The sequence below is a fragment of the Siniperca chuatsi genome, linkage group LG15, assembly GCF_020085105.1.
Source record: "Siniperca chuatsi isolate FFG_IHB_CAS linkage group LG15, ASM2008510v1, whole genome shotgun sequence".
NCBI classification, from domain to species: Eukaryota; Metazoa; Chordata; class Actinopteri; order Centrarchiformes; family Sinipercidae; genus Siniperca; species Siniperca chuatsi.
The window spans coordinates 19,370,123-19,396,408 of record NC_058056.1 but is presented as its reverse complement, the minus strand read 5'-3'; the positions used below and the strand labels follow the sequence as shown (position 1 = coordinate 19,396,408).

The 26,286-nt window shown below is 39.5% G+C and overlaps 1 long non-coding RNA gene across 1 annotated transcript; it reads left to right on the top strand.

Moving 5' to 3' along the window:
• Positions 1 to 1,447: 1,447 nt before the first annotated feature.
• Positions 1,448 to 20,990, top strand: LOC122862073. Its single transcript, XR_006374628.1, has 3 exons — positions 1,448 to 1,530; positions 19,022 to 19,106; positions 20,270 to 20,990. It is a non-coding gene; the product is annotated as an uncharacterized LOC122862073 (long non-coding RNA).
• The last annotated feature ends 5,296 nt before the right edge of the window (positions 20,991 to 26,286 follow it).

Sequence of the window (26,286 nt, the reverse complement as noted above, 5' to 3'; positions counted from 1 at the left end):
TAGAAAGCACTAGAGGTAAGCGAGACAGTGTGTTTTCTCTTCCTCTCTCTCTCTCTCCCACCTCTGTAGGCTACGAACTGGAGAGGGTATAATTTATCATGAACATGACAAATTACTTTTGGTGGTGTTGAGGAGAGGACTGGTCGGCCGTGCGTGTGTGTGTGTGTGTGTGCGAAGTGGCACAGGGCCTATAAAATGATATGCAGCATCTTGGCTCTGCGAGGTGGAAGGTGGGAACAGATTTGAATTACTGCTTTGTTCTTGATGTGCTGGTGTGTTAAGAACTACTCCGGCCACATGTGGTCACAGATCACAATCAGCCCTTATACTGTACAAACGTGTGTGTGTGTGTAGTGCCTGAATGTTGTGTTCATGCATTTTTATGATTTGCATCCTTAGTGTGTTTGCTGTGAGCGCCTTGAGTGTATGTATAATGCATTGTTTTTGCATTACTGTGTTACTGTACTTGTTTATACATTTTGTCACTGTCCAGGAAAAACCATGTATCTCCATATTTGGTGACTTTCCAAATACAGAATTTTACAATAAAAACAGATAATAAAAGCAAATAGAATCCAAAACAAATATATAAAACAATATGTAGTAATTTAAATAAGTGCAACATATACCATCAGTTAAGAAAAAGCCATAAAAGTGAGTTTTAAGAAGCTAAGATTTAAAAGAGGACATTCACTTTGCCTGCGTGAGATTCCAAGGCAGGGAGATCCACAGTAGACTGAAGTAGAATTTGAGAAAATTCTCCCACTTCTTAAAAGAGCACTCCACCGATTTAGCATTGCACTTCTGTAACATTGTCAGATGGTCAGTTTTTAAAAAAAGCAATAAAATGTATTCAACAGAACTGTGATATCGTCTTTTTTATTCCACACATTTTCTTCCCTGTCAAAACCTGGTGCCTACACAAGGCACTTCAACCTCTGACAGTTCTGTTGGAGATTCGGGTGTGTTATGATAGTTGCAGCTAATGTAGCCTCGAGCCACTAACCTCAAGAAGAGATTGGAAGCAGGCTACAGAGGTCTAGTAACCTCACTTCTTTCTAGCTCAACACCCCCAGATTTTTTTCATTTTCAACTTTGTAGTCTTCCCAGCCGACGCTGCTTTATACAACTTTTTTCACATGTGCAGTAGTACTCCCCAAGACCTGTAAACAGACTTTGATGTGTAAAATCAGTGGAATTCCCCTTTAAGCTAAATAAACCATTAAAAAACCCACAAAAGCTAAAAAGGCTATTTTTCTTAACTCGTGAAAAGTTAAAAATTTTGGAGATACATGGTTTTCAAAGGACAACAAAGATTTACCGTATGTGTATACATGAGTTTTTTGAATACGCATTGTACTTACATGTGCACAGTTGTGCCTGTTTGTTTTGGTTTTCACACAGATGTTTATCACCTCTTCTCACCTGTCATGTGTTTTTGTTTTGCAGACGTCTCTTTCCATACGGGTGTGTTGAGCTCCATAACAACCAGGAGTCACTTAGCAGGAACTGGCTCTCTTAAGTACCAAAGTAAGCAGTGCTGACCAGAAAGGAACATCAAAACAGAGGCTGGGCCAAAAGGATAATAGGGTCTCTCTGATGATACACAACAACTGTTTTTTTATTGCTAAGTCAGTCATGCTTTTTGTAATGGGAGTTAGATAAGGAATGTTCCATTCAACAAATATTCCGCCAGTAAATCCAGCGAACAAAGAGGAAAATAATATATGATTATGTCAAAGGAACATTTCTGTTGCAGTAGTACAGACAGAGACTTACACCACAATGACAGTAACATATTGTAGAAAACACACATCCCCACCTGCTGTCAAGTAAATTAAAATGTTTTTTTTTTATGTTCTTCTTTTGAGGACTAATAGTTGAGATGAAGGATCTGCATGCTCAGTTTGTTGTACAGAGGGGAGTTTAAACCTTTGACCAAAAGGTGACAGTTCATACCAGTTGTTCAGTGTGCAGGACACTCCTTGTATAATTTGTTTGGCACTGATTCTGTGGAAGAATACGAGAGTTAGATACAGACAGTGCATCATACCAGCCGAGAAAACAGAAGGGTAAGATGCTTTCAGTGTAGGTTTTGGAAAAACAGCTGCAAAGTATTTGCTTTGAATATTGAGTTAATAATGAATGATGGTACCCAGGTACCAAAATTCTTGGACCATTTCTATGGTAAGTGCATTGATCTGTACAGGAGATCACTAGCTTTTGGGCTGAAGTCAGAAGAAGTAATTTCCTTTGTTTTGTTTTGAAGAAACAATGCCAGGTTGTCTGTCAGTTTTGTAAGTTTAAATTGCAAGTCACACGATGCACTCCAGAAAGACCTTTGTGCATATACAAACATTACAGAAGAAAAGTTTGTAAAACAATGAAGAAACTTTCACACAAGTTCAAAAATGATTATTATAATATTATCACAATTTGAGCCATTGGGTCCAAAAAAGTTTTTAAAAGTCACAATGAGCCATATCAGTATATTATTATTATTATTCCTGTGTGCAGGGAGCCAGCTGGTTCAGCCAGAGAAGGAGTTTAATGTACATGTTCTATGTAATCAAAAATGTGAGCAACTTTCATTGGAATGAATAGGGGACCATCTTGGAATACAGAATCCAGTTCTCCTCATGCATTCATGGTATTACAGGAAAATATGGGTTTATTACAACTTGGGTCTTATTTCCCTAGCTTTGGCCATCATTCCCATCAGTTATGATGACATTGTCTTCATCAAAGTCATTTCTGACATCTGGGAGTGATCATTTTTAAACAAGTTGTAAACAAGTTTAACAATTTATCCAGATTATCTCAACCACTTTATTTTAAGGTAAAACCTCAGAGAGAGTGCAGCTGAAATGTCTGCACTAATTGCTCATTGCAAAGGAAAACTGTGTGCACACACAACTAGTATGACTAGTAAAAGTTGAAGCAGGTCTGTAAATTGGTCTATAAACTGTGATAGATGTTTAGTCCAGGCAGTTTGGGTTATAGTTTTACCGTCTGCCTTTGTTTTCTCTTCCAAATACATTTGGCTAACCAGGGAGTTTGTTTAAAACATGTGTGATTGTTTGACCACTTGTGTTCCTTTTTTTTTAGCAATGTCGCTGTGTTCACAGATCTCAGCAATTAAGCTGTTATTATTATGGTAGAATTTGTGTCTTATCATCCTTTCAGCTGCAGTGAGTTGCATTTACTCCATTTTGTAAACTTGTTTATTTCAGTCCTGTAGTTGCTTTCATTATCTCTAGGAATAAGTCTAACTCTGACTGTATTATCTGCAGATTTTATACTGTAACATGCATCTTGATGGTCACTAATGACACTGTCATTAGTGTACAGTGTAAACAGACACTACAGGAAATTAAATGGATATGAATGGTGAGAGAGCAGATTTAACTCCATAAACATGAACACTCCTATACAGCCACAAACAACTCCCTGCTGCAAATAAATTGCACACACATATATACACACACATACATGTGGACAAAAGGTATAAGAAACAATGTATGGAGCCAAACCCCATAAGCACCAGTCGCTTCATCACACAGGCAGGGGGAAAAACTCCAGCAGGAGGACAGGGAGAGCGGAGGAGGATCGATATTCCAATACTCCTCTGTCTGCTCCACTGGCCCCCGACGTTATCCCACATCATCACAGCAGACACAGAGAAGACAAATGACTCTCATGTCGGGAACATGGAACTGGTGGAGGGAGGGAGGATGTGATGAAGGGTAGTTGTGGGCTGATGGGACACTAGATGTACTGTACATCCCTAACATCAGCACTGACAGTGACGATGTCTTCCCAGACTTGACGGCATGAGTGTGCTGCAAAAATCAAAGTGACAGGAAAGAGCCTGGGTGTGCTAAAATAATAGGGGAAGAAGATTGCCTGCGAGATGCAACTAAAAGCATACGACCCAGAAATAGACAAACAGACAAACAGAATATACTGCATGTCTTTATCGGCTGAGTACCAGCTGCACAAATTGGCATTGCCTGCCACAAACCCTCAAGGGACGCGTACATATACATGCACACATACATGGACACACTCATACACACACAGGTCTCTTCCCTGCGGTAGGTAGATAGTACAGGTAGGTGAGGCAGGTTGGGGTCTGTATGGGGATATGTGACAGCTCACAGAGTGACAGACTAGTTGCGGAGAAAAGGTGCAGGAATGAGGGAAAATGGATAAAGGGGAGAAACGCTCTCTTTGTACCACAAAGAGCGCTCTGTTGTTTTTGATCTGCTCTGACTTCAAAGTGCAAAAGTCTGTTTTTATTCCCGGCAGAACTCCCTCTGTTGCCTTATCACACATCTCATTTGTGGGGCTCCAGACAAACAGACAGCAGCACAGAGTTGAGGGCCCTGCTAGATTGAGGTTTGACAAATTAGATTTCGCAGTGATTGATGCTGAATCAACAGCTGAAACAAAGTTGAAACAGAAGGGTGGGCTGAGAGAGAGGAGGATGGGAGGATGGGAGGATGTGAAGAGGAAGTAAGGAAAGAAGGAAGGACAGAACTCAAAAATAAAACAGAAAAGACTGAGAAAAAAAGGAGATCAAAGAAAATGTCTCACAACATTTATTTGCATCTTTCATTTCACAAGAATTCAGCCGGGCAGAATGGCACCCATATTTATTGACAATGTCAGATTGCTGTTGTAATTTGTGGGTCGGGACTCAGGGGCGTTATGAGTGGAACTTGCAATTAGATTTATCGAAGCTTGTGTGTGTGTGTGTGTGTGTGTGTGTGTGTGTGTGTGTGTGTGTGTGTGTGTGTGTGTGTGTGTGTGTGTGTGTGTGTGTGTGCGTGCGTGCGTGTGTGTGTGTGTGCGTGTAATTAGAAGTTATTGAAATGTGTGGTCCCTGTAGCCCAACTATTACAGCTAAATCAATATTAATCAAAAACACAACTGAAGGGGCGACGCATAAAAAATGCAAAGAAATAGAGAGACAGAAAAAGAAAGAGAAAGTTGGAGTGAAAGAGGAGAAAGATGCAGAGAAGGAAAGAGAGATGCCAGACACAGATAGAGAAAAAGATGACAGTTAAGGATGAATATAAGAGAACATTACAAAATGGTACAAAGATGGAATAAAAACAACATAGTCAGACTGTCTGAGTGCAGATTTTCCCCTTTTGTTAAGGCCCACCAGCGTCACACCAGTGTTTTAAACGTAGCATTTAAATTTAAAATTTTGCAGCAGAATCAATCAATTCCACAATCAGTGAATTTGCTCATTGGGACGAAGGAAATCTGCATGAATCTTTCACATCAAGTAGAGCTTTTGTTAACTTTGGCACACACCACTGACCAATAGAAAGCCACCCTGATAGAGCTGACCTTTGAGGGAAAGGACCATGGACGTATTAAGAGAGTTGGACATAGCACCACCACTCAGCCTTGCTGCCAATTCACAGTGGCCACTTGGGTACTGCAATGAAGAAATCCCCTGCAGCCCAAAAACCATTTTCCCCGTAGACCACAATTATAAAAGAAACATCTGTTAAACTGCAAACAAGGTAAATTATTACTCTTTGTATTATGAACTTTTAAACCATTGTGTGACATCATCACAATGTACTGTAATGTCTATGGGCTGAGTGGGAACATACGTGCGGGATGTGCAGTGGGCTGCGATCGATACGTTATCTGGAAGAGTTTCTATGTTAAGATATCATTAAATGTTTGAAATTGGACAACAGAATGGAGAAAAACACTTCAGGAACCAGCGGCTCCTCCCATTTCGCAACTCGATAGAAAGAAGCTTGGAGAGTTTTTGTGACTAGTGCTAGCATCTTCCTCTGGCTAGCATGTTAGCAGTTAGCTCGCCAGTTACAGTAGTTAACCTACTATCCCTGTGAGTAATCTCTACGCCAGCAATCTTCTAAAACCAAATATTTGTCAAAGGCGCATTGACTCTTTCGCCCAGCTGCTCCCTCCTTGCTTTCTTCCTTGCTCTTTCCTTACTTTACCTGCTCTTTTGCTCCAAATGTACTCCCCACTCTTGTTTGTGTGTTTTTGTGTGTGTGTTGTGTTGCATTTGTGACAGGGCCAGCATTACAGCCTGCTTTATAGGGTGGCGGACAGAGTCTCTTTGCCAAGGTCAGGCTGACAGAGTGCATTATGGGAAAGTAATTCATGAGTTTACAATAGAGTGCATTTACACACTCAGTGCGGTCTGCAGGCTGAGAATGACTCAGTCATATTTAAAGGATGGTTTTTACATCACAGCTATTGAGTTATTTCCACGAAGCACAAGAACACCTGCTCTGTGTGCGTGTGTATGTGTGCGCACACATGTATATGTAGTTTCATTTGCTGAAATGTGTGATTAATTATCTTATACAGCTTGGAGACATCGTGGCAGGTGTTAGTCATTCCCTTGGGATTAGGAAGGTGGGAGGAAGACAGGAAAGGGGGGTTGAGCGGAGGGTTGCAGAAGTGTATGAGAGACAGGGATGCAGATGAACATGACCAAGTCTCAAGAATATTGTATGACAAAAAGTGTGGGAGAGAGAGAGAGAGAGAGAGACCCCCCCCATCTTGTTTGGAGCAATTATCTCTATTCCAATCAGTGTTGATGTCTGAGTACAATCGTCTGTAAACACTAAGTGCGCCTAGACCTTGTTTAATGAGACTGCCACACACACACACACACACACACACACACACCACACACATGCCCACACACAAGCCATTCATATTGTCTGATGGCAGTTAACAGCATTACCACCCTCTCTTCTCTCTGCCTTGCTGCCTCTCTGTGCAAAAGAAAGAGAGCAAAGGGGAAGTCAACAGAGACTGGAATAAAGTGCTCCTAATAAGTCCTGAAAGTATCTGTGGTGTGATGTAAACACACCTGGAGCTTCCTTCGAAAATTAAATAACCAGTTTTAAATAAAAAGGTGCTTCTCTGCAGAATTTTTGCCAGAATTTTTATGTTTTATAGGTGTCATATGTGCAGCAAGTTACAATTAGTTGGTAAATAAATGAGACCTTGGTTCAGCTGTATTATGTATCAGTAGTGTGGATGAACAATACTGTATATTGGTAAACCTATTGGAATCAGTTAAAGATTGTTTTAATTATCAAGCAGTCTGCAAAATATATTTATAATGAATCAATTAGTTGTTTAATGAATTAATGACTTTTGAAATTTTAAACCATCTTATCACTGTCCCATATGGTCTAGCTGTTAGGATTCCTGGTTTTCACCCAGGCTGCCCGGGTATGACTCCTGGTATGGGAATAGCACTTCACTACTTTGTTGTCTTAGTACTTGTGTGCAATGATACAATACAGTTTAATCTAATCTTCATCACTGGATAGACTTTGAGATTGTTTAGTCATTGCTGGTGGTCATACAATATAGTGGGGAAATCATAACCCCTGTCTAAAAAATCAAGTAAGTGGAGAAAACATGATAAAGTTCCCTTTAGGGTGTCCTACCAGTGGAGAAAACACGATTCAGTGACATATAAGCTGGCCTACATGTTAGAAACTTGGTTGACCTCTAAATGGTTAAATAGTTAATAGTTTCATGTGTGTTTATATTACAGAATTGTAGTAGTCATACTGTAAATCGGAGTCACATAATGAAACAATTTTAATCTTAACCAGGATTTGGAGCTGTTTCATCATAAATGCATTTCTGCGCGCTGGTGGCCCACCACATGCAGCTATTTTTTTTGCCCCTGCCCCTCAGACAGCCTGAGTCCACCACAAATGATGAAGATGTGATGAACAAAATATTAATTTATTAATAAAATAGGAGAAAATTGTTGAGTGCCGCAAATTCTCTTAAATGACTCGTACATGCCACTTTAGAAAGAATCTGTTCACACAAGTGGTCTTTGAGAGGCCCATTGTTTGGGATTTTTGCTTGATAAATAAATGAAATGATGAATTGTTGGCAGTCAGTTTTCTGGCAATCATCTAATCATTTAATCAGCTAATGTTTCAGCACTAATTGAAACAGATATCAAAATGTTGTCCAATATGTCACATCAGTACCATAATTGTTATGACAGTAAACGTTTAAAGACACCCTGTAACCACAGTAGCAATGTTAAAGAAACAGGTTACTATGTTGTTTGTATCTTGTGTTCTGCCAGCACATGCCTGAGGACACACCACAAGCACACATTTCTGCCAACTGCAGAGCATGATAACCATTGATGGTGGTAATACACCATAAAAGGCAGTAATGTGCCAATAATAGAGGTTTAGAAGAAGATGGATCTAAAACATTTAAGAAAGGCTTTGCAAATGTAGGATACTGCGTTCAATGTGTATTGTTTGTTAAGCATTAAACATGATGTGTTCTGTTTAAATCTGTCTAAATATTCAGGAGTAAAATAGATCATCTGAGCGGTGTGATCTGAGCAAAGTGGAAAGTGACTCCTGTTGTTCTTTTCTGTATTTCATTTATGCATGTACAATTTTTAATGAGCAATTACAGTTAGTGCTAACTGCTGTAAAAAATAAATTGCATTTCCTGTGGCTGCTTCACAATGCAAGCCACCATGTGTTTAGTTGAACGTTTCTGAATGTAAAGCAGCGGATATATTCTATTTGTATCAGCAGTAACTTAATACAGCTCTCACACAGTGTAAAGAGCGCAAACAGTAAACAGTATTGCTAATATCAATGTGATAAAATTGCCCTCAATTAGATGCTGCATTGTTTTCCTGTGAATCTCTCATTCTAATGCTGGGCTCAGACTACAGGAGTTTTAAAATCCTAACTGATTCTGAAATTGGTTTGCATCACGCACATAAGGAGAAACTTCACAGATGTTCTTCTCTCTAATCTCAAACATGCACACGCTACAGGATTTGAAAAAAAATGGCGCGTCACACACTACAGCATATTATTAAGATTATCTTGCCAGAGGGAGCAATGCCCCACCTCGCGTGATCTCACAGGGAAGCAGATGTAAACAAAACGGAGTCTGACGCGGTGCAACAACTTGCTGTAGTAATGCTTTGCAGTGAGAAAAAAACAAAAGCAGAAGGCACAAGTCTGGATGAGAAAATGAGACACAGTCAACACGGGTTGTCTATTCTTCACCGAAATCTGGATGTGAGATTTTAACTCTTTAATATCTGTCAATATCTGTATGCTAGCAAACGTTAGCCTCAAGGGCTAGAATGTTTACCATTGCTTGGCAACACCGTCAGCTGCTCCGGGCTTTAACACTTCTGTCTCCTTGTAGACTTGTCTCTCTCATTGGCCATTGTGGTCCCGCTCGATAAGTACTTGCATCATCATCCAGAATTTAAATCCTAAATATCAAACATGTTTGATGAGTCTCTGATTGTCGGGAGGGGTGAATCAGCCTAAAACTCCTGTAATCTGAGCGCGGCTTTAGGTAGACAATCTGAATCCAGTGTGGGAATGGCGGACTCCACCACTAACAAAATAAACTACTATATAGAGAGATAATTATTGAATGTAGATGCATTGAATGGCTATTGCAGAAAACATGCTGACCATACATAGTATCAAAAATGAGGTTTGATTTCGTGAAAATCTTAAGGATTATAACTTTAAAGTGCTCTGAAAAAATGGAATTTGAACATCTGCAATTCCATGATAACTGGGCAAAGTCTATCTGCTGATGAAGATCATGTGTGTATGATCAAAATTTCCAGAACAGCTACCTAAAGGGCCTTGTGGTGAGATTGGTTTTGTCAACTACTGTTTCCAAAGTCAGTAATGAACTTTGAACATCAACTATTTAATTATTTCTATTTTCTCTTGTGGGTTACAATGCTTTATTAGTAATTTGCGAATTTTGTTGCAGACATGAAGGTCTGAAAATCTGATTATGTTTGTTATATGAATATATTTTGGGGGGAGTTTTTAAAGTATTATTTGAAACTATACTTTATATATCGCAATCTCGCTCTGGTTTATATCAGTTTGTGGTGTCTTATAAGCCCATGCTGCATGACACAAGAATAAAAATAACTTCATACTCAGACAGACACAAATAAAAACACCACAATATTAAGCCTTCATTATGAATGTCAGCAGAAGCCATTAGGTGAGGTGTCAATCCTTACGATGAATAACTTCTACATCAGTGGCTGATGATGAGAAGTCATCATCAGCTTGGATGAGAATCAGATCTATGACGCATTTTTCACCTGTTTAGAATGCAGTGTTATCGGTTAACCACCCACTGCCAACCTTCTTCTCCCGTCCCTCTCAGCTCTTCTCTCTATCTTTAGACATGCCTAGCAAACTGTTTCACGCTCTGTCTCTTCAACAACACCTGAGAAACCCTCTCGCTCTCCTGTAGACAGACATGCCTGGCTCTACCCATTACCTTTCCCTAATAGAAACCTGTTTTTCCACCAAACACTACCCCCAAAATCTCAATTTCAGCAAATCTGTCTTCCTAACCATCATCTCTCGGCTCCAACATCTCTAAAAGCCTAACCACTTTATCTTTGTGTGTTCAGCACATTTGCAGGTCAAATTCAGGTGGAATTGTGTTTTGATGAAAACTAATTTAGTGCTGTTTGTGGCACCGCCGGCATGTATTTGGACCAATTAGACAGGAACGAAGGAGATGGATAAAGAGAGGGAAGTGATGTGAGGGGAGGCAAAAGAAAAGGATAAGAATATTTTAAAGTCCAATGGAAGTCATTTCCTCATTTTGGAGTCATTGAAGCTGTGAGTGCATGTGCATGTGCGATTGGCTTTGCATTATGATGAGTGTACGGGGGTGGTGGAGTGTTGACATGCAGAGCACAATGCCTCCATAAGCAACAGGATAATGAATGCATTTGGGCTCCCACATTCAAACACAACTAGCAAGGCTGTTTACTCTTTTAACAGACAATGTTCCTCTCTGATTTTCTAATTTCCCTCTGTAAGTAGCTGACCAGGTGTACGCATGGGTGAGAGCAAGTGCAGATTAGTGTGTGTGAGTGTGTGCATTCTAGCGTGAGCATGTGTGAATGAGTGTGTGTGTGTGTGTGCAGAGCAACAGCGTGTAACAGTGTTGAGTTCTACTGAGCTGCCAGGCACAGAAACTCATTTAGGCTGCAGCTTCAGTTCAGAAGAGGCCCGAGGCAGTGGTTCCTCCAGGCTGCCGCCGTGGATGGCTCACATTTTTACCCTGTTATCAGAGGTCCTCTCTGGGCTGAGCCTGGCGGGAGGCCTGGCTGCCTTGCCATTCCTCTAGGCAAGACAGATAGCAACCAATCACTGGCACCAAAGAGACTACCCCACGGCTCTTACAGCAGACTCACATTTGCATATCCAGGTGTGTGTGTGTGTGTGTTTGTGTGGGCTAATCAAAATGCAGTGAGGCTACTTAGTGTGCAATGTGTGTGGGCTTAGCCTGAGCTTAATTCCCGGTCAAACCATAGTGTTTGATCGTATTTTGTTTACTTTTGTCACCTTTATCATCTGAAAACTACACACACACACACACACATACAAACCGACAAAGTGTCATGTCTTGTTCTGCTTCTTAGTTTTGGTTTCCTGTTTGTTTGTTTTTTTAAATATTCTCCTTCCCTCATGTGTCTTTAGTTTTGTTTCCTGTCTTTGACTTTTTATCTTGCCCTGATTGGTTTCACCTGTGTCTCGTTTTCTCCCCTCACTTGAGTGTATTTAAGTCTGTGTGTTTCTTTTGTTCAGTGCCAGTTCATCTTGTCCATTGTGTCAAGCGTTCCAGCTTCCCCAGTGTTTCCTAGTGTTTTCTGGACTTTTCTTCTCGATTATTGGACATTTCCTGCCTGCTCCTTTGGACTTGCCTGATTTGGACTATCTTTACTGGTTTCAAACCTTGCCTGCCTGACCACCCCTGTAAGCCTTTTGTATATTGTCTTTTTATTAAATCATTGAACTATACCAGCTCTGTCTCTGTGCCTGTGTGTGAGTCCAAACCCTGTATTTCCTGTGTCTCCTGCTTGACACCTAAACGTGACACAAAGCTTAATCACAGCAGCGCATGTATGTACTACATTCCCTGGTCCTTTTCATCTATCTCATAGCGCATGATTTATGTGAAAATTATTTGCCCCTACAAGCACGCACTCACCAGGATGCACACAAACCAATGCACACAGTCTGTCATCATATTTATGACAGCAGAACCGCTTTGCTAAGGGGATATTGGACTTTCTCTTCAGTTATCAATGTTTCGGTTTTGATTGATGACCTTTTATTGTAATTATTTATTGAAAGGCAGGAACAGGATAATTAGAAAAGGTCTGGAGGGGAGGAAAGTGCTGATCCAGTGGGAATTCTGAGGAGGAAACCGGAACGCTGAAGGTGATAAAGTTCACGGATCTCCTCAGAATTCCGTGTCAGCGAACGGGGAGGAGGGTGGGAGATCTGCAGGAGGAATCAATGATCAGAGCTAATGGCATACTAATGATGTAACTACTCATCCATCCAGCACAGCCAGACGGAGGGAGAGGGAAGGAGTGAGAGTGCAAGATGGTGGTAGAAAGAAAAAAAGAAAACGGAGAACATTTATTCATAGAGACACCGAGGTCATAAATTGACCACTTATCAAAACAAGTCAAAGACACAGTGAGCTAGAGATCATGCTGAGAAAAGAAAAACAACAACAACAAACAATTTATAAATCAACAAATTCAATGTAAATGCCAGCTTAGAGTGATCGAAATTTGTTTGAGTTTACTGTTAGAAACTGTAAAGTTGAACCACTAAATCATTCGATTTCCACAGCTGAACAGCGGGCTTTATGAAACTCAAACACATGTGAACAGTAATGAAAAACTCCCACTGCAGAGCCTGTCCTCTCATCCTCTCACTGCACCATCAGTCTGAATGCTCAGACAAGAACATCTCTTAAAGCAGCAGCAGCCTCATCACACATAGTGGATATCCTCAAACATTTACAATATGCCAGCACTGGTTCATAAAGTGTAAAATTTATACAACTAGCTCAGTGACTGACCAGACGTGCTTGTTCTTTGTCTGTTCTGTTTAACTGTCATTTGATTGCTACTGTGCTTCATATTGACAAAGGGGCATGCATGAATGCTAATAAATTCTTTGACTGAACTTTATGGAAGGATGAGCCTCAACATAAGGAAGGAATGACCCCATTTGCACCATGAAGCATGGTGGCACTATAATGGCTATGGTTTTTTTTTTTCTTTTCTCATGAATATTTTCCTATTTTATTTCTTATATTTATCTGTAAAAACAACTCAGAAACAAAATAAGAAGTCCCTATATCTGATTCGAGAAATGTGAGAAGGACACAGCCATAACTTTAAGTGCGGGCAGTGGACTGATGGATCCAGGATGTCACTGTTGCGGTTATTGCACCTAAAACTGCACATGTGTGAAGAAGATAAAGGATGGGGTTTGATTTAAAACCAGGGACCAAAAAACATCTGTCGGCTGCCAGGTGTAGCATTCTGCCCACGGTAGGGGGACAGGCAGTTCCTAAACAACTGAAATGGATGAGTGGATTGGGTCTGGTGTGATCTAAATTATTTGTGTCGTTTGCTGTGGAATAGCGTAGTGGACAAAAATTGTGACTTATTTTACATCATGCACCTTCAAATTACCAAGAAAATCACCTGTTTTGTATCCAGGTGTACTGCAACCTGTCTTGAAAACAAAAGGAAAAATGTTGAAATTAGCTCTAGTTAAATATAATCAAGTACGGTATATTTCTGCATATTTTGAGTTTACATATGGTACCAACCACAAACAGATTTAGTTCACACAAAAGATGTGTGGGAAACACACAACTGTTGCATGAATTAGGCCCCTGGCCTTTGACCATGTATTCCATCTGTACCAGAGTAAACAAAAGCCTAATCTAGTCTAAATGATGTCTACCCCATGGCAATAAAGAGGTTCATTTACTTTATCTACAGGGGAACCACAGTTTTGATGATTTCCTTATTGCTTTCATAATGAAAAAGTGTAGCTACATGCTGCTTTATGCACTAGGACATCTTATTTTTTAATAATATGATTGCATACACACAAAAACACTGCAAAAACACTCAATTCACAAGATTTGGGCATCTTATTCTAAATAAACAAAATAAGCACAGACACAGTAAAAATCATTAATTTCCTCTGAAACAAACTTATCTCCTGTGGAGTGGGAAGAGAGATAAGGTGAAGACTGCGGCAAAAGAAAGCACAAAGAGGTACACCAATGACAGATACTGTGGAGACACAAACATAAACATACACCAGAATATCCCCTTTTTTCTGTATGAATACTTACCTCCTGTATCTACCCTCCATTTCTCCAAAACAACTTTTTTTTCTAATCTTCCCCCCCAGCTTTTATCTGACTGGCTGTTGAGGAAAGGCGCATGTGGCTGCCTCAGTAATGTGACATTTAGACAAATTCACTATGTGTACCGGCAGGATGCTGCCTCCACTGTACACAAATGTGTGCAAATGTCTGCAAATACGCCTCTGTGAGAGTGTGCGTGTGGGTTTTCTTCATATGCATATGTGTGTGCTTAAAATTGGGTTGACAATCTGCCTAACTGCGAGAGGTGCAGGCTCTGCTTTAGGTGCACACAGATACACACACAGACGCACTGTTGCCGCTGTGGTGTCTGGCAGACAAACTGCAGTACTTTTGACGTTTGTGTTCTCCATGTTTTTCCATAGTCATAAGGCAGCGCGGGAGGGCTCAGATGCTGTTGAAACAGAGCATTTCTCTTTGAAAACTTACAGGACCCAACTGTGTTACTGGACCAGCAGCCATTATCTCTTTGCAGTAATATCACCACTCTTTTTTTCCCCTGCCTTTTCTTCTATCTGACTTCCACAGCTCCATGTTTCACTCTGTGTCTCCGTGTCTTTTCCCTCACTTCTCTCTTTGTCACCACAAAACTCCATCATCACATCTGACTGGCTGTGAACCTTGAGTAGCCCGAGACAGACGGTCATGACAAATTGGTAACATGAGTCACAGCTGAGTATTGGAAACACGACAGCCTTCCGTTTTTTCCGCATAGAGCTTTTTTGAAAATGTGAGAATACACACTGAGATACAGAGCAGAGATACAGAAACTCACACACAGATACACATGAATGCAACCACTATGCAGTGTTTGCGTTTCCAGGCTGAGAGGATGTAAAGTGGGTAGAAGCTGAGCAGATGGAAACGAATTCAGATATATCGACAGAGGAAAAAAGCAATGCAATGACATTAGGATCAAGAGACAACTAAAGAGGGAACCTTAACCCCAGTGAGAAGGGGGAGAAACTCAACGCGGGAAAATTGAGAGGAAAAGAGTGTGTGTGTGTGTGTGTGTGTGAGGGGCAACCAAGCGTGCTAAATCAAAGTGCTCGCACCTCAGTCAGTGAGAGTTCAGATGGAGGGTGATGGAGAGTGTAGCAAAGGGGAGGATGAGGAGAGAGCAGTTTAAAAAGGAGGAAGGAAATTAGATGAATCAATGGAGGCGTCTCTCAGGTTATTTTTCATCTTTTGGGGTCAGTTCTATTCCATTACTGTTTGTCCTCAATCACAGTTTTTGCATCGTACCAAAGCAGAGCGTCCTGAAAAAAAAATCATGGGGGTGAATTTAATTTCTCGATCTCCAAATTGATTTAGTGGAACCTACTGGAGGCTACAAAACCAACCTCTGAATTTAGCTTATTGTGCTTCTGCTGTGTGCCGTCAAACAGACAGGATTTCAGATCAGCGCAGAGTTATGACCTGACTACGCTAAGATGATAAGATGATTAAATATCTAATTCACTTTAGATCATTAACTTTAATCTGCTTATACTTAGTAGGCAGTAGAGGCAGCGGGGGAGGAGGGGGGGGGGGGCTCAGCGCTCTGGCTTCAATCTTTCAATATCCATCATGGAATCAGTTTTATCTTCTCTGGACATCTGGACAAAGTGCACAAAAAGAAACAGAAACAACAAATACAATTTTAACAGGGAGAAATGTATGCCTTTTTTCTATTTCAAAATCCATCTGCTGCTGCATTTCCTATGTGATCCAGATGACATCACCCCACCTAATTTTCAAAAAAGGGTTGACTAGCGCTTTCGTCATTGTCTTAAAAGAGCATACCATTATTTTGGCATGTTTTAGCCCATTTACCACAAATCATTTTTATTTTACTACCAGGTATTTCCTCAAGTATTTTATACATTTTTAGAGTGATGAATGTTTCCTACCTTCCAAGCGGCAGTTGTTTTCCATTCATTTCATGAAAATCAGTATACTGATGCTTGAAAATTGCTGATAGGTAAAACATTACAGAGAAAATTTTGTCACTATTATTGTTAAGTCAAAAACTTCTGTTTTTGTACAGATTAAGAAACCATATAACATGTTAATTTGTGAGCTTTATAGGTGCCGGTAGGTGGATTTTGTTACCTCTGGACAGAGCCAGGCTAGCTGTTTCTCCCTGTTTCCAGTCATTATGCTAAGCTAAGCTAACAGTCTCCTGGCTGTAGCTTCATATATAATGGACAGATATGAGAGTGGTATCAATCTTCACATCTAACTCTGCAAGAAACTGAATATGTACATTTTCCAAAATGTCGAATGCCAAATAGCAAAGGAAAAATAGGAAAAAGCTGCATAATTTGCATGATTCTCATGTCAATTTCACAATGTCCATGTTTGCTTATCATCTTTTTTAGTTTGATTTTCCATCAATGTAGATCGAGATTTCTACGTTGTTCAGTGGGCAACTCTTAAATGTCAGATGTCAGAGCTTCACTCTAGCCCCTGAAACACCCAGTGACTGACTGATAGATTATCATTCTTTAGAAATGTTCAAGTCTGTGGATTTTTACTGAATGCACAGACATGAGAGTAGTCTAAGAGTATCTCTCAGCAAGAAAGCAAGCGTATTTCTTAAGCATGTATGCATTCCTTTAAAGTTGTGATAAACTCTGCCTACATGGATTAGGGGAAATAAATGTTTCTCCACTGAATTTAACATGGCATCAACAGTTTGGAAACACCCCAAAATTAAGGTACTGCATCCTGGCAGTGATCACAACTGAGCCTAATCAACTGGAACCACACAGATAGGGCAGAGAGCCAGACATTTGTTTTCATGTCCGGAGAAGATACCTTGGCAGGTCCATTGCACGATTGAAACAGAACTTTGGTTACAATCTGCAATCTGCTCATGGCAGAGAGACAGACTCTGCAGCTATCTTTGGAACAATATTGTATTTGCAAATCAGTCATGCCAATAACGGGTAATTGACATGAGGTGGGAGTTGAGTTAGACGTCAGTGGGTGGTTGAGGCTCAGCTGAAACAGATGAGAGGAGGAAAACGTGGGACTGTGAGGTGAAAACCACCAACAGCCCAGTAATTATTGTCCATTTATTTCAAAGGAGATAAGCAGTGTGACAGAGGATAGTGTGGATTTCTCTCTGTGAGAACCTCATGCCATGTGGCTTACAATGAAAGGAAGGAAGAACAGGGCGAGAGGAGAGAGACGAAGACAGAGAAAAGCAAAGTGGTGGAAGGAAAAAGAGAGAGAAAGAAAGGGGGAGTAAAAAGGAAAGAGTGTGAGACAGTGTGAGGTTACGCCGCTTCCATTAGCCGTCCGTTGTCTTCCAAGAACTGGAGCAGCAGCTAGATCAGATTGCACGCCACTCAAACAAAGAGCTTTGGTTATTTGAGTCCTCTGCCATTGTACCAGCTAAATTTCCCAAGGCAAATGTTGACAGAGAAAATTGATATTGAGCGCAATATTATTCTCCACTGATCACAAGGCATTTCCTTCATCAAAGTTGGGATCTATGATGTCTGTGCTGCATTCATCTGCATTCACATTACACTCTGTCTAGTGAAAGAGGGTACAAATATTGACTTTGCACAAAATGAAACCTGTATATACAATAAAACCTATAAAAAACTTATTTTGCTATGTAAAGATCTTTTACCTGCATTATAGTAATATATTTTAATGACAAATTTGCAGCTTTGTTTTATCTGATACACACTTTTTTTTACAATATATTTGAATTCAGTCTTTGTGAGCCATCAGCTATTTAGGTCAAGTAAGCTCTGTAAATCAATACACGTTCAGTGGCCAGTAAAAAGTAGACAGTGGTTATGGGCAGCATTTTAAATAAACCCTTAATCATTAACAACTGCCTTGAAACATGAGATAATCCAATTCCCTATAGGCCCATGCCTATGGACTTTAATCCCTCATGTCTGTTTGAGAGAATTAAGTGTTAAACCTGACACACCCATAGAAAACATATGTCCTCTGGCAAAAAGTTCAAGGATCAACTTGTCACTAGAAAATAACAACCCTGCAGGGAAAAGTGCAGTATACACACACACACGAGTGCTCAAAAATGTGCACACACACGCACAGAGGAATGTTTAAGCGAGAGTTAGATAGATGACATGTGGAAGGTTAAAACTGGAGTATGTTTGAATCGAAGTAGTCGTCCGACCACGTCTAAAGGCAAAAGTGTTCATACCTGTTCCGAATGGCCACACTCAAAGATAGATGGATGATTCGTACAAATGTGGATAACACTGCACACTTTAAGACAGACTCTCCTTAAAGGCATTCATAGTGTTGCACTCAATTGTACACACAAAGAGAGAGAGCTTGAGAGAGAAGTTCAAAGCCTGCCTACTTTCTTCCCCTCCGCACACCTGAACAATCGCTGCAAGAAGTGGCCATGCTTATCGGATTGTTGGTTATCGAAGCATCAGATACTGATGCTTTTTGTGAGGAGGGAAAGGTCTCTGTCTACCTGCATTACTGATAATCTTATGGAGGCTTGAATGACAAAAGATAAAGCATCAGGAGGCTACATGCAAACTAACACATTGCAACATGCATTTGAGTCTCCTAGAAATTACAAGCATATACTGTACTGCTAATTTGCAAAAGCAAATATGCTTTGTAAGAACCATAATGCCATGTTTGATTACATTTGATATCAACATAATTAGGAAATGTTTTTATTGAACGTATCTACCAATGTTCATTATCATTGTCACAGGTTGTTATTCGTCACGGATTGGTTGCCATTCTTCAAATCTAATCTCAGTGCACAGATTGCGACAGGACAAGGACCCAACAACGCGGTGAGTGTGAGGAGACGTGAACTGACTTCGAAAAGTGAGTCGAGCTCACCAGGGTTCAAGTAAGGTCTGCATCCTTTCTTGTTGTTGGCAGCTTAAGGTATTAAAGTCTGTTATTTGCTGGTACAGCCATAAGGCTTAGTAGTAATTCAATTCCCTAGACCTAATAACAAATCATTCAACCTTTTCAACCTGTGCTGTGACATCATACTTAATGTATCAGCAATAAATTCAATGACAATGTATTTTATTTATTTTCCTACAATATCCATTCTTGCAATAAAATATCCACATGGTTATGATTTTTTATGGTTACGTTTAGGTACTCACAGTACTTGATAAAGGTTAGAGAAAGTTCATGGTGTGGGTTAAATATTGAAAAAGTCAAAAGTGACTTGAAGCAAGAGACACGACGTGTTTACTTTACCTTAACTAAAGTGCTTTTGTTGCTTAAAGCTAAAGACACTGGATGCGAAGCCCGGTCTCCAGTGTCACTTAGCACTGCCTGCATTATAAAACAAAAAACGTTGAATATGTGACTATGATCCTGGCAGCAATTAGGTTTCCTTCTGAACATATTTAACAAAACAAATTAGTAATATATGAAGGTAATTTCAAGTAGACATGGTTGGCGTAGCTCATTAACATCTTACACAGACATATCCATTCACACCAATGCAAACATACAAAAACACACTTGTGTGTACACATTTACATCTGTATGGCGTACATACCCACATGTGGATGTACACAAACTCAAATCTAGCATTATGTATAAACACACACACACACTTTCAAACTTCCTCAGTGCGCTCTCTTTCTCAAACACACACACTCTCAAACACTAACAGACTGGAATGTAGGAAATAGATGGCGCCCAGTTTTGTTTTCTTTCTACAGTGTGCACTTCCCCTTAGGCACATCCAAAGAAAATATTTGTGTCTGAAACACTCTGAAGGTTCAGGAGAATAATTCATTTCAGGGCTCCATGATGAAAACAGATTGGTAATTCTTTTGACTTAATTTTTGCCTGTTTATTTATGAAGAACAAACAAATACGTTGCTGCATTCACAAATAATGTAAGTTCACTACAGAGTTGGGAAATTTGTTTTTGTGTGTTTAGTTTTAATACCCTATTGCCTTTGTTTTTGTGTTTTTCTCTCAGTGGAATTCAGTCCTGGCCGCTGGCTGAATGAAAAATAAAGCACAAACAGACGGAGCATGTCTGAGCGTGATGTGTGTGTTCGTGTGTGTGCATGTGTGTGCGTGCAGGGCGGACATTAAGGCCTGAGAGGAGATTCCTAAAAATCAAGACAATGTCGGGACAAAGATGTGAGCACCATGAATGAAACCTGTTTAGCTTGTGTCAACATGAGAACCAGCTCTAATCCGCTGACCACCTGTTTATTTATTAATACACAGAAAATGTTAATTGAGGGCATTTCATGGGCATCATACATATGTAAATATTTGTGTGTGTGTGTGTGTGTGTGTGTGTGTGTTCATGCACTTGTTTAGTGTTTATTTCTTCTTATGAACATATGCGAGTCTCATTTCATTATCACAAGACAAACCTCATTAATAAAATGTGCCTAAAATACATTAAAAGCATAAAGGAAACAAAGAGACAATGTGAGACACTGAGGCGGGACATAATACACATCTCAAAGCCTCTGGAAACAGTATGAAAATATCCATCTAAACAGGATCATTATGCAAAAACAACAATAAACTGGTTCTGATGATAAACAGACTGTCATATCTCTATACCCGAGCCAGAGGGCAACACACTCTGTGACATCCATCTTCTTTAAGTAACACCGCTCATAATGACACTGCGCATGGTGGGAGCAAAACACACACGCCAATGTACCGCCATAAACACATACAAGTTAACACTCACAAACACACAGTATTAATATTCTCAGTCGCTTTCTCTCTGTCTTACAAACACAGCGAGACACGCTCACACACACACACTTGCACAAAAATCTCCCAGTATTTAATACAACTGGGTAATGCCAGGGGCGAGGCAGAAGTCATAATCATGCGAGTGTTTAACAGCAGTGTGACAGGCGGATGCTGCTTCAGTGTAAGTAAAGAACATGTAAATAAGCAAGCTGAATTATTCAAGACTGAGACCGGCTCACACATGCCAGTCGCCCTCACCCGCTCAGCTCCAGTCATGCTGGGATAATCTCAGGAAGGGAAGGGACGGAGGAAAAAATGTCTTCTGTCAAGGTGCAAACAGTCCAAACCCAGACTGAGCCAAGCAGGAGGTTTTTTGTTGGACAAATGTAGTTTAGTTTAGGATTTGGTGATGTACATGTGGTGGCCCAGAGGAGTGTGGGTGGGAGGACAAAGGAAAGAACAGAAAAGTTTAGTGTTGTTACCACATGTGGAGGAAAGGAAAGAAGAGATGAAACAATAAGCCAGCACCCATTTTGATTACTGAGTCATCAAGCAAAAATGTCAAAATCTTTGGTTGCAGCTTTTCAAATGTAAGATTTGCTGCTTTACTCCGTCTTATATGATAGTTAATAATAAATCTTTGGGTTTTAAACTGTTGGTTGAGCAACACTAATAATTTGAAGTTGTCACCTTGGGCTCTGGGAAAGTGTGTAAGTGGCATTAGTCACTATTTCCAGACATTTTATAGACCAAATAATCAGTACATTCTACCCCTCTCTCTCTCTTACCCCCCTTCATATTTCCTGTCTATATCTACACTGTAAGCATGGCTGGATTAACCTCCTGTCGGCCCTGAAGCATACCTGTAGCTGCTACATTATGCAACATGTGATCATAAAACTAAAGAAATGAAAGTCTAAGAATTACACTTTTAACAGAAGGCTCCTCTTCAAGACCCAAAGACCTCTTTAAGGCCGTTAATACTGGGTTTTAGTGGTGCGTAGTCCCAGTACAAAGCAGCTGCCCCACTATAAACCTGCTTACTCAGGTCACAATCCAGCATTGGCTGTAAACTGTCCAAAGGCAAAATGCCAAAATCATAATCTTTAAAAAAAAAAAACAGTTTCTGCCAGTGAGGATAGGAAATTTTAATTATTGATTAACTGAAATTGTCTAGTCAGTAAAATGTGAGAAAAGAGTAAAGAAGGCCCATCAGAAGAACCCAGAGTCCAAGCTTGCATCTTAAAATTGCTTGTTTTGACTGACGAATAGATCCCAAACCCAAATATATTCTTTTTACAATAAAATACAACACAGAAAAGCACTGAATCCTCACATAGAAGGAGCATTAGGAGCATACACACATAACATGTAGATGAAAGTCCACAAATGTATTAGTTTTCAATCTCAATCTGAAATGTCTATTTATAGAAATGTGTGCTTTGGAGTCAGTTCTTCTTTTTTGAGGAAGCTGGCACCAGCAAATGTCTCATATGTCTCAATAAAGGACTTAGATGATTAATAGATAATCAAAATTTGGCACCACTTTCTAATAAGTCACCCTTTATAATGGGTTTGCAAGTTGAAACTAATGGCTTTATTGGTGGTTTATAAGTACTTTACTAATGCTTTATAGATCTACAAATTAGCTTCAAGCGACAAGTTATTAATAAGAACAACTTTTGACCACTTACCCTCAGAGAAATCCATTAATTAACACACTATTAACATGTATAACTGCAGACTTGAGGGATTATTAGAAAGTGTGAAACCCAAAAGTTTTTATTAATGGATTACCAACCTTTATAGCTACATTATTACCAAATAGAAATGATAAACACACTTCTGTAATGCATTGTGTAAGTCACAATCAAACGACTCATCATTTTAGCTTTAAAAGGACAAGAAGGGAAAGGAAAGGCATTTGTAAATACTGAAACAGTGTGTATTTGAAAATCTTGAACACCTGGCCTTCCTAAAAACTACCTGAGATAAATTATAAGTTATGAAAGGTTTGAGGAAGAGGGCGAGCACAGGCCTTCAGAGATCCACATCCAGCTGGGAAATCATGGAAACTGAAATTGTGGATAAGCACACAGGCAATTACAGCCTGACTAAACACACATCACATCATCAACCCAAACCACTCAAAGTGAAAATATACCCTCATCCCTTACCAACCTCATTTGCCATCAGCCACAACCAACTGCTGGTTTCACACCCCCGGGCCTGCTGATTGGGCTGGTCTTACTGATTGAGCTTCATTTAAGAAACATGTGGGAATCAGGCCTGGTAGCTTACCAAGATTACACACAGTCAGTCATTTCGCTCTGCTCTATTACCACAATAAACATCTGCAATAACAAATGCCTAAGAAATTGCAGCTAAACCTCAGGGGCACCGGTGGAAAAAAAGAAAAAGATGAAGAAAGCACACCGTCAACTTTGGTGGAGCCAGTCTTATCTGAACAACATCCAGCAGTTGAAACATGTCTCTCTCTTCCACTCGTAGATGTGATTAGTCAAAACATGTTCGACAGTAATCGCCCCTGGGAATCACATAAAATATGCCTGACAAGTTGGATTGCATTGACGAAGAAGAGGCGCAGCGGCAGCAGGACTCAGTGCTGACCACCAGCGGTAGCAACGCGAGAAGCAAAGTGAACAACCAAGAATTGTTGATCTCATGGATGTCGGACATTTGAGCTTTCCTGTAAACGAATCAGTTGTCAACTTTTGTGTTGTTTCTTATTTTGCTATTTTGATTGCTTGTTATAGCCTATGAATAGAGAAGTTGCATTCAAAACGAACACGAGCTAAAAATGCGTAATAAATCCAACTATCTGTCTATCTAAGTTTCACGTAAACAGCGTTTTGCTCCGCATTTCATTTAGGAAGAGAACAATTTTGTATACATTAAAAAAACTTTATACAGTCTGATGGAGGTGTGTTTGCTTTTATTGATATTGCTTGTTCTCCATTTAATCTACAGCAATTTAGGTTACTTATGCTGACCTTTAGATGCATGTCTGTCGATTAATTTCGAAAATGTTTTCAAGTTATTTATACAGTTTTCCATGTTTGTTTTGTACGTATAGAGAGAAAAAAGACCCAAGATTGTATGGGGAAGAATGAATAGTGAATATAGCCTGCACAAAAATGCATGTAATGCAAAATAGAATAATAAAGGAGAAAGATAAAAGTGTATAAAAAATGCATGTTTGTAGCCTAAACTAGAACTTCATTCATTCATTAATTTCACAAGTCTTATTAGTTATGACGTAGAGGTAAATTTAAAAAAAAAGGTCAAATCTGACCTCCATTATAAATACCACAATGCAAAACAAAAAAATCTATATTTTCAGAATAATTAACTAATTTGCCCTTTTGCTAGATATTTATCTCTTTTGACACATGGCCCCTCGACATTTACATTACCAAAGCAAGTTAGAAATATATATATATATATATATATATATATATATATATATATATATATATATATATATATATATATATACATGTAGACTTGCAGTTAAAAAATACAAATACAAGTAAGTGAGAACTATATAAGCACTGCATTTTTCTAAATGAATGTAAATGTGTGTGTGTGTGTGTGTGTGTGTGTGTGTGTGTGTGTGTGTGTGTGTGTGTGTGTGTGTGTGTGTGTGTAGGTTATTCACTGTCCCTCAGGTTGTTACATGTTGATACATATTGAGCTGCTCTGTCTCCTTCTCCTAGGAATATTTTTAATGTATTTTTTAATTTTGAGAGATCATTAAGTTCTTTGAAATCTGAGATTACAGAGTTGAACATTTCTGTTGCAACCTCAGCTGTCGAACACAGACCACATATTCTGTTTTCTTTTGGTTGCCATGATTTTTGGCGTCTTCCTTTTTCGACTGCCAGTTTGTCGTCACTGAGCCTGTACTTGGTTAGGATATGTCTCTGCTTTCTATCTCTGACAGTAGAGAGATATTTTGCCAATTCATAATCTCTTTTTAGAGCCAGATAACATTCTGATCTACTTTGGCTTTTTGTTTCTTCTTTCCAATGATCCAAACAGGTTTCTTTACATTGCTTTATTTTTTTTTGGTTTACTCTGATTGGTGTTTGGAAAGCAGTGTTGCTGTGAGACTGGTCAGAGTGTGTCTGAGAGGGGGCAGTTAGTCTCAGGACCAGCAGACATAGGGTTTTTTTTTCTGGGCTCAGCTCTTGGGTTTGCAGGGCTTTGGCATGGAGGGTGTCTTAGGGGGCTGGATTTAAGGTGATTACATTTGAGCACTCTCTTATGAATGTTAATTGTCAGTGGGTATCTGCCTGATTCTGTTCTACATGCATGTGTGTCTGTTTTTCTGTGTATGTGTAAAATGTATCTGCAGAATTCTACATGTAACGATTCTGTTGGATGTTTGTGCCAACAGGTATAGCTATGATGAGGTCGTTAACTCATACTGTGTTCAATGATATGATTATTAATGGTAAACTGGTATATGTTCTCCTGACATCTAGAGCGTTTTTGAAAAATCATGACATTAGTTTTCTTCATATTTACTGCCAGGGCCCAGTTCTGACAGTACTTTTCTATCATGTCCAGCTGTTGCTGTAGTCCTTGCTCAGTAGGAGACAGAAGAACAAGGAGCAGCACATTGATCCAACTGTACAGCAAGTTCATTTATATACACATTACATAAAGTTGGGCTTAAGTTTCAGCGACAAACACCTCTTCTCTGGATGAAGGTTTCAGTTTGTTTTTCTCCAATTTTAACAGCACATGTATTTTCCAAATACATTGATATAACCAGATCATATCTTTTGACCCCTATACCACAATGTAGAAGTCTGTAATAGAGCTCTTCATGCCAAACAGAGTCTTTCTTGAAGTCAATAAAACAAGTGAATATCTTACAATTTTTTTGTTTGGGGTACATGTTTGTTGATTAAAGTGTGAAGGTTGCATATATGTTTTGGGAGAAAGCCAATTACATTTTTTACTCAAGATGGAGTAAGGAAATCTAGTATCCTTTTTTTTTAGAATAGTTTCTATCTATCTATCTATCTATCTATCTATCTATCTATCTATCTATCTATCTATCTATCTATCTATCTATCTATCTATCTATCTATCTATCTATCTATCTATCTATCTAAGGCCACGACCTATTGGCTTCTAACGGATGACGCGGTCGTTATGTGTCAACCAATAAATTAAAGCGACTCTCCCTTTCACTCTGTTTTCAGAGAGAGAGGGAGCGAGCGAGGTTGAAAAGGT